Here is a 17578-nt window from a genome sequence, read left to right as displayed (position 1 = left end):
CCTAAAGAGAAAGAGTTGAAAGAGGTGAGGTCAAAGAAGTAATGGGGCCAGATCATGAAGATCTATGAGGGTCATTTTAGGGACCCTGATTTTTAAAATGAGGAAAACAGCACAGCACGTGGGTGGTTCAGTCAGATGACTGATTAAGATGACTCTTGATTTTGGCTCAGATCATGATCTCTGTGTTCATGGGTTCAAGCCCTGTGCTGGGCTCTTTCCTGACAGTGCGGAGCCTGCTTGGGATTCTCTCTCTCCCTCTCTCTCTGACCCTCTCCTGCTCACACACTCTCTCTCTTTCTCTCAAAATAAATAAATAAATAGATATTTAGGGGTGCCTGGGTGGCTCAGTCAGTTAAGCACCTGACTTTTGATTTTGGCTTAGGTCACAATCTCACAGTTCGTGTGTTCAAGCACTGCGTGGGGCTCTGTGATGACATCACAGACCCTGCTTGAGATTGTGTCTCCCTCTTTCTTTGCCCCTCCCCCACTTGCTCTCTCTATCTCTCTCTAAATAAATAAAAATAAAAATAAATTTTAAAAACAATTTAAAAAATAAATAAATAGGGGTGCCTGGGTGGCTCAGTCGGTTGAATGTCCAACTTCAGCTCAGGTCACAACCTCACAGTTCATGGGTTTGAGCTCCATATTGGGCTTTGCACTGACAGCTCAGAGCCTACTTCAGCTTCTCTGTCTCTCTATCTCTCTGTCTGTCTCTCTCTGCCTCTCTCTGCCCCTCCCTGCTCATGCTTACTCTCTCTCAAAAATAAAAATGTTAAAAAAAAAATTAATAAATAAATAAATGAGGAAAACAGGGAGCCAGTGGAATGTTTAAAAAACTCTTTTTATGGTTGTGTTGAAAATGGGGCATAGAAGGACAAGTGTGAAAGAAGGAAAACCATCATGGATGCTATTGCAATAATCCAGGTGAGAGTTGATGGTGGCTTGCACCAATGATTTTTTAGTAGAGATGATAACAAGTGGTCAATTCTGGATGTACTCTGAAGGTAGAACAAGTAAAATTTCCTAAAAGATTGGATGAGGAGTGTAACAGAAAGAGGAAGGATAACTTTCCAGGGGTTTGATCCAACCAACTATAAGTACGGAGTCGCTATCAGCTGAAATGAGAAAGAATGACCATAGAGCAAGTTTGAAGAGAAAAAAAAACAGCTCTATGTTAGACATGTTATAAACCCTTTTCTGCCTCATTTTCTTCCATAGCTTTTATCCACACTGACATGCTATGTACTTTATTTACTTACTTATTTATTATCTATATTTTCCCACTAGAATATAATCTCCAAGAAGGCAAAGACTTTTGTTTGTTTTGTTCACTGCTCTATCACCAGCTTCTAGAATAAATTCATCTACTACATAAGCATTTATAGAGTGCCTCCTGTATGATTGGAACTACACTAGGCTCTAGGAACGCATCAAAACATATGACATGTTCTTAGGATTGCCAGATAAAATACAGGATGGAAGGCCACATTTGAATGGCATATAAATAATGAATCATTCTTAGTATATAAATGTCCCACATTCAAATATGTATGCTCCATAGACAAAAATTCAATTATGGGAAATAGTTATCTGAAAATAAGTTTAACTGGGCATCCTGTATTTTTATTTGCTAAATCTGACAACCCTTATGCTTTCTGAGTATAAGGAACCTAAACAATAATGGGATATATAGAAAAATAAGCAGTCTGTATATAATAACTTCAGGAATCCAGGACACCATGGGAGCATACAGGAAGGGTATCACACATAGACTGTGCATATTGTAACTGAGAGTAGAGTTATCTAGTTGAAAAGTGGAAAAGCATCCCAGGAAGATGGAATAATGTAGGTCAAGCTTAGAGGACAAAGAGACCTTGGGACATTTGTGAAGCTGCATGGTTGACCTGGTGTCTTAGATATACCTAGAGAACATAATTGTGTGAGACGGGAATCGGAAGAGTTAACATCTCCAAAAAGCACACGTGGCTGAGCAATTACTCTACCAGAGACCTAGGCAAAGGCCAGCAAACACAGGCACCTGCCACCAGAAGCAAGAGCAGCAAGGGAGACCATCTTCCCATCCACCAAGCAGTTGTGGCAGCAACAATACAGGGTTCTTTTTTTTTTTTTTTTTTTTTAATTTGAAAGAGAGAAAGAGAGTGCAAGTCAGAGAGGAGTAGAGGGGGAGAAAGAGAGAATCTTAAGCAGGCTTCATGCTCAGCACAGAGCTCAGTGCCAGGCTCAATCCCACGATGCTGAGATCATGGCCTGAGCCAAAATCAAGAGTCGGAGGCTCAACAGACTGAGCCACCCAGGCCCCCAACAATAGAGGGCTCTGACATTCACTGCCCACCAGCTGCATCTCACTGGGCTTGACCATCATGACCAAGGACAAAATGGAGGACAATTCTTTTCCAGTCCATCCTTGAGAGACTGACTGTGTTCCCAGTTTCCCCACAGGTAGAAAGAGGCAGACAGAACAAAACCTACTTTCATACAAAACAGGTAAACACTCCTGAAAATCTGGAGGAGGGAAGAAATCCCATAGAAAAGTCTGGAATTTCTGTTAGCAAAATGGGCAGAGGTTGGTACCCTTCGTAATCTCTTCTGAATCCACAATCTGGCAACATTTGAGTTCTACAAGAGCATGCATTCTCAGCAGGAGCGATCCAACTCCCAGAGAGGTGAAATTGATTCTTGGAGGTAGGAATATCTTAGATATTATAATGGTATGTTACCCTGCAAAAGGCTATCATACATAAACAGATCTATAGTATATCTGTGATTCTAAAATTACACCAGAGGATAGGGGAAGAGAGGATGAGAAGACCTTTTAAAAATATCTAAAAAGACTACTTAGGGATGGCAAGAATGAGAAACAAATTGATAAACACGGAAGTAGAGCAAAGTTCTACCTGAGGGATGGAGACTAGGTTGGTGTGACAGATGTGTTCTTCTGGAAGAAGGGGTAGAGATAGAAAGGAGCAGGAAAGGAAGGTATTCTGGGTGGTGCAAACACCATATGCATAGACTTCCAGAAAAAGTAAAAGGTAAACAACATAAATGCAATAGCATGGTCAAGTAAGATAAGGTCTGGAAAGGCTTTATTGGATTTAGCAATTAGGAGGTCACTGATCATTTAACCTCTTTGTGCTTCAGTTTCCATACTTGTTAAATTAAATTGAAAAATAATCTCCCAGGCAACTTAAAGCTCTAAAGACTCTCATGTGGACTGGGTCTCTTTACACACAGAGACACACACAAAAGACACATCCACACACTTACACACACTCCCAACACACATGCTAATCTCTTTCCTTAATCTAATTTTCTTATCTCTCTGCAGCTATATTTGCTTTTGAAGAATTCCAGTTCTCTTTGTTTAATGATAACAATACTTTTTAAAAATCAATTACAAGAGTCTACAGTTCCCTGATAAGCTGAGTTGCTGGACAATAAACGGGTTAATATTAGTTCCTATGAGCATTCCTAATGCTTTATAAATACCTTTTATAATGCAATAAATTCTTTAGAATGTGGATGCCAGATTTTTATTTCATTTTAAAAAATGATTTGAAAACCCAGATTCATTCCAATGGGGGGAAAAATGATTTCCACCTAAACTATCATTCATTCATTAAATATTTTCTAAGTGCCTACTATGTATCAAACAGTACAATATGTGTGAGAGAAATCATCAGCGAATAAAGACAAACAGTCCATAGCTTCCAGGAACCCAGAAGGCGGAAAGTAAGGGAATAACTGAGAAGTTGGTAATGTTAGCACCATGTACTCATGCCTACCATGTGGCCACATGGGTAACACATCCGGACCTTGGACCTGCTCCTGAAAAGAGCTCTGGGGAGAGGTAAAGTATCAATTTACCAAAGAGAAAAATGGCAGGCAGCAAAGACAACAGCCACTCTAGAAAGAGGAGTTCATCACCATTTGGAGGCCATAGACCCCTTCTCAGAATCATGTATTTAAATGTCTAACATAAGAGTACAAATGCAGCCAATTACACTGAAGTATGGTTATCATTTTTACAATTTGTGGTATGTGCATTTCTTTCCTAACACATTAAATAACCAGATCCAGCAGCTGTCCCAAGAACAACTATCATTTTGAAGCAGTGATGAGCACAAATGGCCTGCTGAGCTACTTGTAACCCTGTGTTATAAAAATATCTGTGATGTTTATTGATGACAAAGTCACAGACACTATTAATAATTCTGCAGTCTGGTGCCTACATTTATAATTGAACAGAATGTGAAATTTCAGTTAGAGCTTAAGGAAAGTAAAGAATTGTTTTACTATCTAAATCCACAGGCTCTCCTAAATTCCACCCAGGGAACCCTTGGGCTGCAGCCCCCTGTTCTAAGACATGAAGCTCAGTCAGGATTTTCTCCTTCAATAACATAGTTCTGTAGTCACTTGTAGAGCTATCATTCCCTCATTGGGATTTCCCAAAGATGTAGCTTGTCCATTATTTGGGGCACACTGCCATCCCATGGCTCCTCCTGAGGAGTTTAGCATTAATAACATTCACAACAAAGCAGCCTTTTAGGGCATTAGACCAAACCTGCAAATTAATGCACTGGCTCATCACAATTCATTAATCAAACTCAGACCGGATTTAACAACAGATTATTAAAGACTCAAAATTATACCCACAGAAGAAGAAGGGAAAAAAAAAAAAACCAGGCAGCTCCCAGAGGGTCAAATGTAATGTGAATGGTTTTGCATAAAACCATAAACCTGCTATTAAATTAAAAACAGGAAAAATTATGTCCACTGCTTATCTCCAGTCATTTTTTTTTAAAGGAACGTTACGCTAATTTATTTCTTTGCTCTTCCTGGTTACACAGTAAAAGACTAAAAGGTTACAATGCACTGGTTCTTTTGATGTTTGGTTGAGCAACTTACACTAACATGTACTGACTGAGGTACAGAAATTAATGAAATTACTCCCATAATTCATTACTAATGGAACACTGTCAATGCTTTCAACTGACAGTTCACACACATCTTCGGCAGACAGCGAGACACCTCTTGGACACTGTAGGACTCACTCCTTCTGATAATGACCAACAAAGCAGAACTTGGCTGCTTTGTCCTACAATTTCACTGATCTCTCACCTCCATGTGTTTGCTCTTGATGAACAGGTCTGTTCTCTCTGGGAACAAAAGCAGGAAGGGGGGAACAATGATTGGAATTTTTCTTTCCCTTCAGGGAAGTTAGGTAGACCAGCTGGGGATTCCCAAAGATGTATAAACATTCAGAATGCTGTAATTGGGCAGGACACAGAGCTACAACTGACTTTGCAATGAACTTTTTTAAAGGTTAATATTTTAGAGCAGCAATCATGGATAAAGAGCATAATCCTAATAAGAAGTATGAAAAAAAACTAAAGAACTGTGTGATTTTGTGACATCTTGCTCTTTCCCCATTAGGACTGAATCATTAGTTCTTTCTGTTTTTGCAGAAACAGAAGCAAAAATTACTAGCACACATGCTGATTAAAGTAGGTAAGTGACATTTCTGGAAATACAAAATGTTTTATTCAATGTAGGTACCTGTTTGATATTTATAGAGTGTTTTGGTCTTACTACTGTCTGATTTAAACTCTAAACTGCTCAAGAGAAGTGTCCGTGTCTTTGTTATATACGTGAAAATAATTAATAACGTCTCTCTGAAGATAAGCTCCTATACACTGATCATACCAAGTTAGTATAAAATGACACTATGGGTGAGGCAAAATATACCAATGACCATATAATATATGCATAATACAAATTATGTATAATAGAAAAAGGTCCAAAATAGTCAACACATTCAAAACACTTTATAAATACAGGAAGATTCTTTTTTTTTTTTAAGTTTATTTATTTTGAGAGAGACAGAACTATGCAAGTGGGGGGTGGGCAGACAGAGATGAGGAGAGAGAATCCCAAGCAGGCTCCCCACAGTCAGCATGGAGCCTAATGTCGGGGCTCAAACCCACGAAACCGAGACATCATGACCTTACTGAAACCAAGAGGTGGACATTTAACCGATGGAGCCACCCATGCATCCCAATATAGGAAGATTCTAATACAACGTGATTTGGGTTTGGATTCTGCTCATATTGTTGTAGTTACATTATATGCAGTAAATACATAGGCCAATTCTGTCATCCCCCTCCTTCAACCCCTGGCACTCTTTCCTGTCTGCTAGGGATCACAATCCACCTCAACACAGCTGTAATTGTGTTACACTGCAAACAGCTTCCATCAATTGCTTAATGACTTCTTAAAAAGAAATGTATTCACTCTACCCAGACACAGTATCTGGCACATGGTAGGTATTCTCTAAATATTTCTTGAAATGAAAAAACAATACTTCCTCTCCTCTTTCCAAATGAAAACCTACTATGTTCTATGTTAGGGCTGTCCTTCCAAAATCAACATAAACAGTACTAATTCCCACCAAGTGTTATCTTAGAGATTAACTGCAAATAAGTGCCTCATATAAATATCTTGGAATTTTTCATTGAACCTCCAGTCTCACGCAGATGCTTATTACCCTGTCATGTGGTCAAATAGATGCACCAGAAGAGAAAGTTATATCTATTTGAAAACACAATTGTAAAATCCATATCATAGAAACAAGGGCCATCGTAAGCCACCAAGATTAACAAAAATAAAGCCAACCTTAACTTTTGAACAGGAACACTTTGGGCAAAAGGGTACAACTGAGATCCTTTATTTCTCTAAGGTGTGATAAGTGGGTAAATTCTAACAACAGCTACTGTGGATAAAGCCCCTGCTCTGGACCAGGCATCTGCTGCGTGGGTGACATGGAACGACAAGCCCATCAAGTGGACATTAGCATCACTACTTTACTAAGCACTAAGCAGGAAATTCTGAGAGCTTCAGCAGCTCATCCGGAGGTCAAGCTAGGGTGTTGCACAGCCAATGTGTAAAGTCACATCTCCTGCTTCCAAAGTCCTATGACACAACTACTCTATTGCACCGCTCTTCTCTCAGACCCTTTCCCGTGTATGCCCTCCACTAGAGCTACTTCCAACCTAAAACAATCACTGAAGGAAAGATCTGGTCTTCAGACATACCTTTATACCAATTCTAGATAACCCACAGATTGTAAGTGGCAGAAGAGCAAGGTATTTAGCTGTTGGACTATGGTATCAGATTGCCTAGATTAGCTTCCCAGTCCTCTGACTTCCTTGTGTGGACAATTTTCTTCATTGTGCCTTACTTTTCTCATAAATAAAATGGGAGTGCAAATAATGCCAACCTCATGAGGCTGTAGTGATAATTAAATAGGTTAGTAAATGTGAAATGCTTTGTGCCTGACATAGAAAGTGCTGAATGGTGTCAGATGCTATCTCCAGCTCTTAACAGCTACAACAGAGTGGAGACTTGGTCACTCACAATTCACTATCTTCACTGACCAGCTTCCAATCACTAGGCTTTACTGAGCATTGAATACAATGCAACCTAGATAACGAAATAGCCTGAAAGTGGTTTTAATGTTAGACCTCAGGCTGTAGATTCTTTGCCATGAAGGACAATTGGGCAATTCCTCCAAAGTCCCAGTGGTAAAATTCAGCGCTCCATCCCCCCAGGGAACATTTGGTTCAACCCGAGGACTGAGTGACCTGGATAAGTCTATCTGCATCCACTACTCATTTTCATTTTTAAATTATTTAGTGTTTTACCTCAATCAATCATTTCATCTTTCCGGGCTTTAATTTTTCCAACTTGTGAATACTGAGGGGTAGAGATGAGCAAGTGGTGGTGCAAACAGGAATTAGAAGGGATCTTCACCACAATGCTGTCAATGAAACCACCAGAGCTTTCAAATCAATATAACTTTTGAAAGTTAAGGAAAGTGGGAGCTGCAACTGAACAAAATTCATACATCCCAATGTACAAATGTAGAACTTCAGACCCAAGATCACCCAGCCAGTAATTACAATTTTGAGATTTGAACTCACAGCCTACTGTCCTCAGGTGCCTATTTCCACAACTTTAACCTGCTCTTCTAAGGAAAGGAAGAATTCAAACATCCTCTTTCATTACTATTATTTCTTAGGTATAACTAATTTTAACATATTACCACTATTAGACTCTCTTAGCTAATTATATAATGATGATGATGATATATATGAACAGCATAGAAATCTGTAAATTATGAAAGCAGCTTGAAACATCATCTTCCATACTGGCTCTGATATACAATAAACTAAGAATCTGAATATTCTATAATTATTGGTAGAATTGATGCAGTGCTGAGTTAAAAATTACGAGCCATAGTGTCCACACCCACGTAACCTGAATTAGTCCTTTGATAGAAGACATTCACTGAGTGAATGCTGAATAAACATTTGCATTCCCTGCCAAGAGGAAATTTTTAAAAATTACTGTAAGCTTGAGCCAATGAACTCTGTACATACTGGTGACAAAGACCCTCTACATCCTTTCCTCCTGGTTGGAAAAACAAAAGGAAGTGAGGTGGTTCACAAGAGAAGATAACGAGAGGGAAGAATACACAGCAGTCTAAGGTAAACAGAATAAGGTATAAAATCCTTCTTCTCCGAGGAACATATCCTTTCATATCCTAAGGTAATCTCCAGGCAAAAATGTCTAAGTGACAGACACTTTCACCACAAGTCAAAAATCCATATGACCACAGGTGAACTGGGCTGCTGAACCTTATCCTAAACTATATTTTATAAAATCATTCTCTCTGGATCAATAAAATGCAAATGCTGAAGTTATCTTGTTAACCATCAAAATAAAAGGAACCTTGAGAATAACGTTGTCATTCTTAATTAAAACGGGCTTTTTAATTCCTTTAACTAAAGTACATATTAATACTGGAAACACTTGGCTAACTAAAGAAAGACTCTACCCATATCCCCAATTAGAGAACACTTCATTCATATATGATGCAGTTTATAACTACTTAGCGGTATGGTTGGGTTAAGTCTCTTTGGCCTACTTTTTAAATGATTAAATACTCTCCATCCAAGTAAATAGATGTCTTCAGAGCCGCATTTTGCATGATAAAACATTCTTTAAATGCATAAACCTTCGCTCAAGATTTAAGAGGGCAAAAAATCTTAGTGACAGTACATTCATTATGTCTTTATTAAGGCCACACTTTTCCATAGGGTTATGCGTAGCTGAAAATAAGGCTCAGTTTAATAACAAAGCAAGCTTTCCTAGGACTACAAAAATTGTAAAATTTTAATGTTTAATGCATTCCTTAATTATAGAAAACTCTGCAAAGAATAACATCCTTGAAATTTACTATGCAAATGCTCTTAATTTATGACAAATTGCTCTTTCAAATACAAGTATTAAATCTCTATGAGATTGTTGAGGTAATGTACTAATATGCATCACTAAGATCTTAAATTTCTAAGTGGCAATGCTGTTTGTTAGATGCAAACAAGGATTACCTTAATTAAAATATACTATCCCCAGCCTCTCAGCAGATTTAGTTCAGTTTTTATATAGGACAGATTCATTATCTGCCTCAAGTTAATAAAAGTCTGACCTACTGTGGTTATTTCCTTTAAAATTTAATTTTAATTACTATTTTGTTAATGGAAATAAAGCACTAAAGAATTGTGAAGATGATCCAAAAGCAATTTTGAAAACTTAATTAAAATACCTCTTGAAAGCTTCAAAAGGAATTTAACACTTACGTGGTTTGATAACTGATGGCCTTACAAATACCGCATTAGATACCAACTCTGTAAAAAAATCATCAGATGAAACATGCTTTAGAACTATAGCACTTCCTTAGTCTGTATCTTGAACTAATGGTCCAGCTAAATAGATGTAAACATCAAGCCTTTCATTCAAAATTTTAACATTAGACAAAGGTTCTTAACAAAGAAATAAAATGAGTAACCATTACACAGCGCCTTCACAATACATAAACCTTAAATGCATTCAGAGTTTTTACATAAAACCATCCGGGCTAAATCCAGATAATTTCAGAAGTGTTCAGTTTGTCTTCTGATCCTTCGGGACCCGAATATAAAATTAAAAGGCTGGTAAGAAGTTGTATAAAATTCGGTACCAGAGTTTTATTAGGCAGCTTCCTCTCCAATCTAAATTTCAAAGGTTTACACATATATTATTGATCTTATCTGTGAAAATATTGGTTCAGTAAATAGCCTTTAAACATAACACAATCCATAGATTTTATTGAGATTCACTCCTCATGAAAAAGATAAGAATATGAGAAGCAGGGTATAACAAAGAGCATGCTCCAGGGAAGAAGCACAGACTTTGTGATATTTAAAATATATTTAGCAGCTCTTATATTACAAACCTCACAATGTTATGGTTCATAATGCAATGTGCATTTTTGTACCAGACTATTTGACTACTTCCAGTAAGTAAAATCCCTGCATTCATTAGCAATAATGAATTTTTCTTCTCATAGATCTATTTAATGAAAAAGGCATTTTGCCAGAAACCACCCCCTACCATGTCCCCCCAAAAAAATCAGTATACCATTTCATTTAACATAAAGTCAGGGATCTATTCTTCTAAACACTAGAATTCCAACTCCAGAAATTAAAGAAATTTTACTAAAAATGAAAAATAAATATATGACTAAAATCATTGGATAACAATTAAGCTAAGGTAACACTGAATTTCTGTAATTCTATATTAACCTTGAAATGTGATTTAAATTCAGACCTCAGGGATGCCTAGGTGGCTCAGTAGGTTCAGAGTCTGACTTCAGCTCAGGTCATGATCTCGGAGTTTGTCGAGTTTGAGCCTCACATTGGGCTCTGTGCTGAGCCTGGAGCCTGCTTCAGATTCTGTATCTCCCTCTCTCTCTTCCCCTCCCCCACTTGCACTCTGTCTGTCTCTCTCTCTCTCTTAAAAATAAATAAACATGAAAAAACTTTTTTAAAAGAATAAATAAATAAATAAATAAATAAATTCATACCCACAAAAATGGCCTAATTGAACAAGGTAAAAAAAATTCTGTAAAAATACAAATCCATGCTTTGTTATTTTTTTATTTGCCACACAGAAAATCACCAATTTTTGAGTGAGTTATTTTCTAAGAGTTTACTTACATGTCAGTTTTTTAAAACTTAAGATGAATATTACCCTAGAAGCAATAAATAAGGATCAGGTTCATCCTAAAAAAAATCTATAAAAGCCTTAATTTAGCTTTATAGCATAGCTGCAAGACTTGCAATGAAATATAGCAGAAAGCAAAACTGTTTCAATACTAGTAATTAAAGCAAATGGAAAGTTAAATTGAATAAAAGATAGTTTATTATTCTTAAATGCTCTGGGAATAATAGACTTAATTGGAAGAGAAAGCAAATGTAGATGAGACATTTATGAGAATTCTGAACAGGACTTCTGAGCTTTTTCAAGGTCTTTGGAGGTTATTGTCACCAATCCGGTATTAAGTCTTAATTTCATGTGAAAACATAACATGTATTACTTTACGTGGTAAAGGTAAGTTTAAAAACAAGTGTTCCTCCCTTTTCTTGTTGCAAGTAATCTCTAATATTCACTTGATTTTCATCAACAATGATAACAGTAATTTTTAACTGATAATTGCAATGGCAAAAGAGGGATGGTAGAAGTTTTCCTGGAGACTCACGCATGCTCATGCACAAGCACACACACATACACATGTACACACACACATGCTCGCGCATGTTGGGACAAAGGTAAGGAGGCGAGAAGGAACAACAGAAAAGTATTAGAAAGAAGGGACGCAGGGTTAATAAGGAAAACTGTACAGAAGAACCTAGGTGGCTCAGTCCATTAAGTGTCTGACTCTTGATTTCAGCAAAAGTCATGATCTCAGGGTCGTGAGACCAAGTCCCACACTTGGCTCTGTGCTGACATTGCAAAGGATGCTTGGGATTCTCTCTCTTCCTCTCTCCCTGCTCCTCCTCTGTTTGCCCATGCACATGAATGCGCGCTCTCTCTCTCTCTCTCTCTCTCTCTCTCTCCCAAAATAAATAAACTTAAAAAAAAATAAGGAAGCCTGTAATGAAAGAAAACGGTAACTTATGGTCTGTTGGTTGGAATGTTTTATTTGTTCGGTTTGTTGGCTGTGTGTGTGTGTGTGTGTGTGTGTGCATAAAACAGTGAAGGAAGAGAGGGAGAGAGGCCAGAGTGATTTCCTGATACCCATCTTTCCATTTAAGTTAGTTTTTTAATCTCGGTAGTTTCTTTTGAGAGTAAAATGTACCAAAGTGGCCAATGATGCATATGATTCCTTACATTCAAAATACAATGGTTTATAGTTTCTACACTAATAAGCATTGAGAAGCCTTGAATAAATTAAATAAGGCTTAGAAGAATTCAGAGTTTTTGCATAAAACCACAGTGCTATATTACTACAAAACATTTTGTTTGTATTTTGATCCTCTAGGACCTACTCAAATTACCAAGCTGATAATGTACTACATAAAATTCAGTACCAAAGCTATATTAGGCAAAGACCAAAAAACAAACAAACAAAAACCCAACAACAACAACTTAGAGCTTTTAACATGCTCATGTGCATTGGGACTGTCTAAGAATATGTAGTCTGAACTTTTCTCAAGGGGTATCTGCCAGTGTTTGCATTCTGTGAAGCATACTCTGGGAAAAGCAGAGTTAGAGTCAGTAATAAGACAAAGATTCCCACGGACACCCCTGTTGTCCAAGACTGTTTTGGAGAATCTAGCCAGTAAAATGGGTTAGTAAAATGGGTTAAAGAAATGTGGCATGCATTAGAATAGGAGAGAGAGCATTATCATTCTTTGCAAATGATATTAGAAAATCTGAGAGAATCAATTAACATCTATTAAAACTAACAAAGAATTTAGAGGAATAACAAGATATGAAAGCAATAATTTTCACTTATACTAACAATCAGTTGGAAAATATAATGGGAAAAAATATTTTACTCATAATATGAATTTAACAGAAAGAAAGAGAGATCACCCAAAAGAAAAATGGGCAAAGAATATTAACAAGCAATTAAGAGAAATATGCAAATAGTCAATTAACATAGGAACAGATGTTCAAACTCAATAATAATCAAAAAATATAAATTAAAACCAGATACCATTTTCCCCTTATGAGCATTGAAATGATTAAAAACGTGGGCAATACCCCATGTTGACATGAAATGTGGAGGGAAAACATACCCTTCTGTGAGTGGTATTACTCAGAGTCCTGACAGGAAATTAAGAGTACACTCAAATTGGGTAATTTGAAGAGCATTTAATAAAAGGGTTATTTATTCATAAGGGTGTCAGGCTGGGTGGAGGGAACCCACAAGAAATAGGGCAGTCTCTAGGGCTAGAATGAGAAAAACAGAGCTGAGCAGAGAAAACTGTGACCTTAGGTCTGAGAAGATAGCCAGCCCCCAGTAATCCCACAGGAGGAGCCAGGAGAAGTAGTTCCTCCTAATTCTCCTCCTTCCTTCTCATCTCCTGCCAGTGCCCCCATCCCAGACAACGCAGCCCAACCAGAAGCCCAAAGGCTAGGGACCTACACATCCAGATCAGCCTCTCAGAGCTCAATACAGGATAGAAAAGGGTAGAGGGTACACCCCAAGGTGCAACAGAAGATATCTAGCATGTAAGGGTTAGGAAAAGTATAAATTAGGAAAGCCAAATTGAACGACGGTTTGGCAACATTTACACTTACCATAATATTTGTGCAATCATTAAAAAAAAAGATGACAAAAACAGAAAAATATCAAATCATTAGAAGAGGTTGTCTCTGAGGAAGGTTGGGAAGGAAGCTCAGGGTTGCAGGGTCAGACAGATCTGCGTTTGCATCCTGAGTCTAGCTGCTCAATTAGTATTTTTTTTTTTGACTACAAAAAAAAAGGACAGAAAATCAAACTGACCTGATGAAGACAGTTCAGTCTTCATCAAGGCTCACACTGCCAAACCATGGAGAAGCTCGGGATAGGTCTGCCTTCAGAAATACCTGGATCCAGGGACTCAGACCTTATCAAATTTTTCTCTCTCTCTCTGCCTTCCATCCACTGTCCCTTTCCTCCCATAGGCTACCAGCTCTGTTCCCTCTAGTTGGCTTCATTCTCTCAGGCCAGCTGTTCCCACAAGTTCAATCCATAGCCAAATGCAGTGATAAAAGTATATTCTTCAAGCCTCAAGGCTAGAGAGAAAAGAGTTTCCCAGGTACTTCAGTTGAGATTCTTCTACAAAATGCCACTGCGTGGACAAGTGTAGATCACATGGCCAACCATGACTGAATCATATGGTAGGCCACAGGATGAGGGCATGGCGACTGGCCCTTTCTGGAACAAATGCCCCACTCTGTGACTAAAGGACATGAGAATTTTAGGGTGCCTAGCTGGCTCAGTAGTTTAAATGTCTGACTCTTGATTTCGACTCAGGTCATGATCTCATGGCAATGAGGTCAGCCCAAAGGTTCCATGATAATTGTAGAGCCTGGGATTGTCTCTCTCCCTCTCTCTCTCTGCTCCTTCCCCACTTGTGCTCTCTCTCCCTCTCTATTTCTGTCCCCCCACTCTCAAAGTAAATAAGGAAACATTAATTAAAAAAAAAAAAGGACATGAGAATTTTGATTATCTTTCACCACAACCACATGTTTGGGATAGAAGAACCACAATCTCCCTAAATGAGAAATTTTCTTCCGGACACTAGAAAAGCAAATAAATACTATATAAATGGCAACCTCGGACCCTCAGTTTCCTCATATGTAAAATAAAGGAGATGATGGTGTTCATCTTATTCTTATTCTCTTATTATTCTTTTTATCTCTGTATTTCTATATTATTTCATGTTTTAAAAGAACATTTTGCTTTTAATCATGAATAAGAAATCTGTTTCCATTTCGAGAAAAAAAGGAGAGGCCAACAACATTAATTCAGGAAGAGCTATCAGGTTAAGTTAATTACTAATTACTTAAAATTTGTATTACTTTTATATTGACTCTTCACAAAATACCTACTACTAATAATTACTTGTCTATACCTAATCAAATTTAAATATCACAAAGACTTCATAAAATTGGTGCAGTCCCCATTTTACTGACAAAATTTAAACTCAGAGAATTAAACTAATTTACCCAAGGACACAAAGCCAACAGCTAATAAAACTGCTATGTAAACTCAGATCTGTCTAAAGAAGAGGTCTGCAAACTATAACCTGTGGGCCAAATCCCACCTGCCCCCTGTTTTTTTATTGCCCACAAGCTAAGAATGGTTTTTTCACTTTTGAATTGTGGAAACAAAGGAAGAGAACACTTTATGACACATACAAATTATGTGAAATTCAAATCTCAGTGTCCATCAGAAATGTTTTATTGGAACACAATCCTGCCCGTTTATGCCAGAGAAGATAGATTTACATCTTCTTGGTGGCTGCTTTGGCACTACGATGGCAGAGTAGAGTTGGGAGAGTGATCATGTGGCCCAAGAAGACTAAAATATTCACTATCTGGTTCTTTACAGAAAAAGGTTTGCCAACTCTGGTCTAAATCCCAAACACATTGTCTGTCAAGGACCTCTTACTACCTATCCAGATACTGTCTAAAACTTACTGGATGATGCCGCTAAAAGGTCTCTTGCGGCCCAAGCAAGGGTATTTCAATGCAAGAAAATAGGAGAGCATCTGCCAAGTTCATCTTGAGGGATGGAGAACAACAAAGGAGGTAAAAAAATGTCTGCTGCCATACCACCCTGACTGACCTGATCTCAGAAGCTATGTAGGGTTGGGCCTGGTTAGCACTTGTATGGGAGGTGAGGTAAAAAATGCACCAAATAATGACATCTGCTTAGGACAGAGGAGGGGAAGGAAACAAGGTTATTGGTTCCCAATGGCACATGGTGTGACCATTCACTTACATAAAATGTTAAGTTGAATTCCTGAACACAGTATCACACATCATTCACAACACCTAGTAGGGTCAGAAAAAAATTTTTTTTGAGAGAGAGAGCATGAGTAGGGAAGGGCAGAGAGAGAGGGGGACAGAGGATGCAAAGCAGGATACGTGCCAACAGCAGTGAGCCCGACATGGGGCTTGAACTCACTGTGAGATCATGACCTAAGCCAAAGTTGAGCACTCAACCAACTGAGCCAGCAAGGTACTCCAGAAAACTTTTTTGGTATTAATAAATTTAGAAGTAAATCCTGCATGACATTTTAAGTTTATAAAACTATTCTAAAGCAAAAAAAAAAAAAAATGGAGGGCATGGAGTAAAGAATGACCTATTCAAATTCTTAAAATGGAAACTAAAAAACTTTGAATCAGTTTGTAAATATCAGAAGCTAGTCTGCTAGTCTGCCTTTCACTATACATAAGCAGTATGGACTGCCAGATTCACAGCAGCCCTAAGGTGTATTCCCTGCTTCATTATACCAGTACTAGATTTATACCATCCTCGGAAAATAGTTATCTACTATTTTCTCAAAAATCTCTGAAGACTATACAATCACTGGTGTTCAGAAAATAATTTCTCATAACCTTTATACTTAAGCTATGTTTCTAATATAATCAAAATATCAACATTAAGAATAATTTCAATCAGAGACATGGGACAGTAAATCCATGACTTCCTTTTATTTCATCACTGACTTACTGTGTAGCTTAGGTGTATATGAATCTTAACTAGGCTCTGAGTTTCTTAATTTATGAATCTAAGCTAATATAGAATGTTTTAAGAATTGGACTTAGAAATTGTATTGGGGTGCCTAGGTGGCTCAGTCAGCTAAGCGTCCAACTCTTGATTTTGGCTCAGGTTATGATCTCACCTGAGAGGAGTTTGAGCCCTGCGCTGGGCTCTGAGCTGACAGCATGGAGCCTGTTTGGGATTCTCTCCTTCTTTCTCTCTTCCTCTCCCTCCTCCCACCCTCTAAAAATCAATAAACTTTAAAAAAAAAAAAAGAAACTATGAATTCCCTTATGGTCTCTGACAATAGATATCAAGTAAGTACAGGAGATTCTCATCATGGAATCACTAGACTCTATTTCTCAAAGTGAAAAACATGAGTCCCCCTAAGAGAACTAACGAGCCACTAGGCCACAGAAGAGAGAGTCGTAGGCAAGACAGAATGTGAATGCTAACCACCACTTAATCTCCTAGCGTCTGCCTTCTCTACTTCTGAGCAGTTGTGTATATTAGGTATACTGAAGCCCTTTATGAACTGCTAAGCACTGTAAGATGTGAGTTTCTACTACTGTCCTTGATAATCACCCTTGGATCGTAAATGCAACTGATTTAGAAACACAATACATTGCGTGGACAGAGCCAGATTATCTTTAAGCAAGTTTCTGATGTCTGCTTAGGGTTAAGTAATCATGGCATATATTTCTCATGCAGCATTACCAGTAAGAATTCAATAGGAAAAAGTTGATGGGTTACAGGAAATAGAGAACATGTTGTTCTAACTAACTCACAGTTTCTTTGTCTCATCGGGTTGATAAAACTATGGTGAAGTCTTGATTGGAGGTTGCATATTACCTGGCAGGTTAACCTTTCTTTCAACACAACGGGATTTGGGTTCAAAAGCTGATGACAAAA

At 37.9% G+C, this 17578-nt stretch overlaps 1 protein-coding gene across 5 annotated transcripts in view; it reads right to left on the bottom strand.

Moving 5' to 3' along the window:
* Positions 1–17578, bottom strand: part of RWDD3 (RWD domain containing 3) — a 148507-nt gene that overhangs the window by 84615 nt on the left and 46314 nt on the right. For 3 of the 5 annotated variants that reach the window (XR_006584566.1, XR_006584565.1, XR_002744608.2), the window contains exon 6: positions 9720–9767. The exons of the other annotated variants lie outside the window; for them this stretch is intronic. The gene's annotated coding sequence lies outside the window, so the exon portion shown is untranslated. The remainder of the gene's footprint in view (positions 1–9719; positions 9768–17578) is intronic. 5 annotated transcript variants of the gene reach the window in all.

The sequence above is a fragment of the Felis catus genome, chromosome C1 (assembly GCF_018350175.1).
Source record: "Felis catus isolate Fca126 chromosome C1, F.catus_Fca126_mat1.0, whole genome shotgun sequence".
Lineage (NCBI taxonomy): Eukaryota > Metazoa > Chordata > Mammalia > Carnivora > Felidae > Felis > Felis catus.
This window is presented reverse-complemented; position numbering and strand designations above follow the sequence as displayed.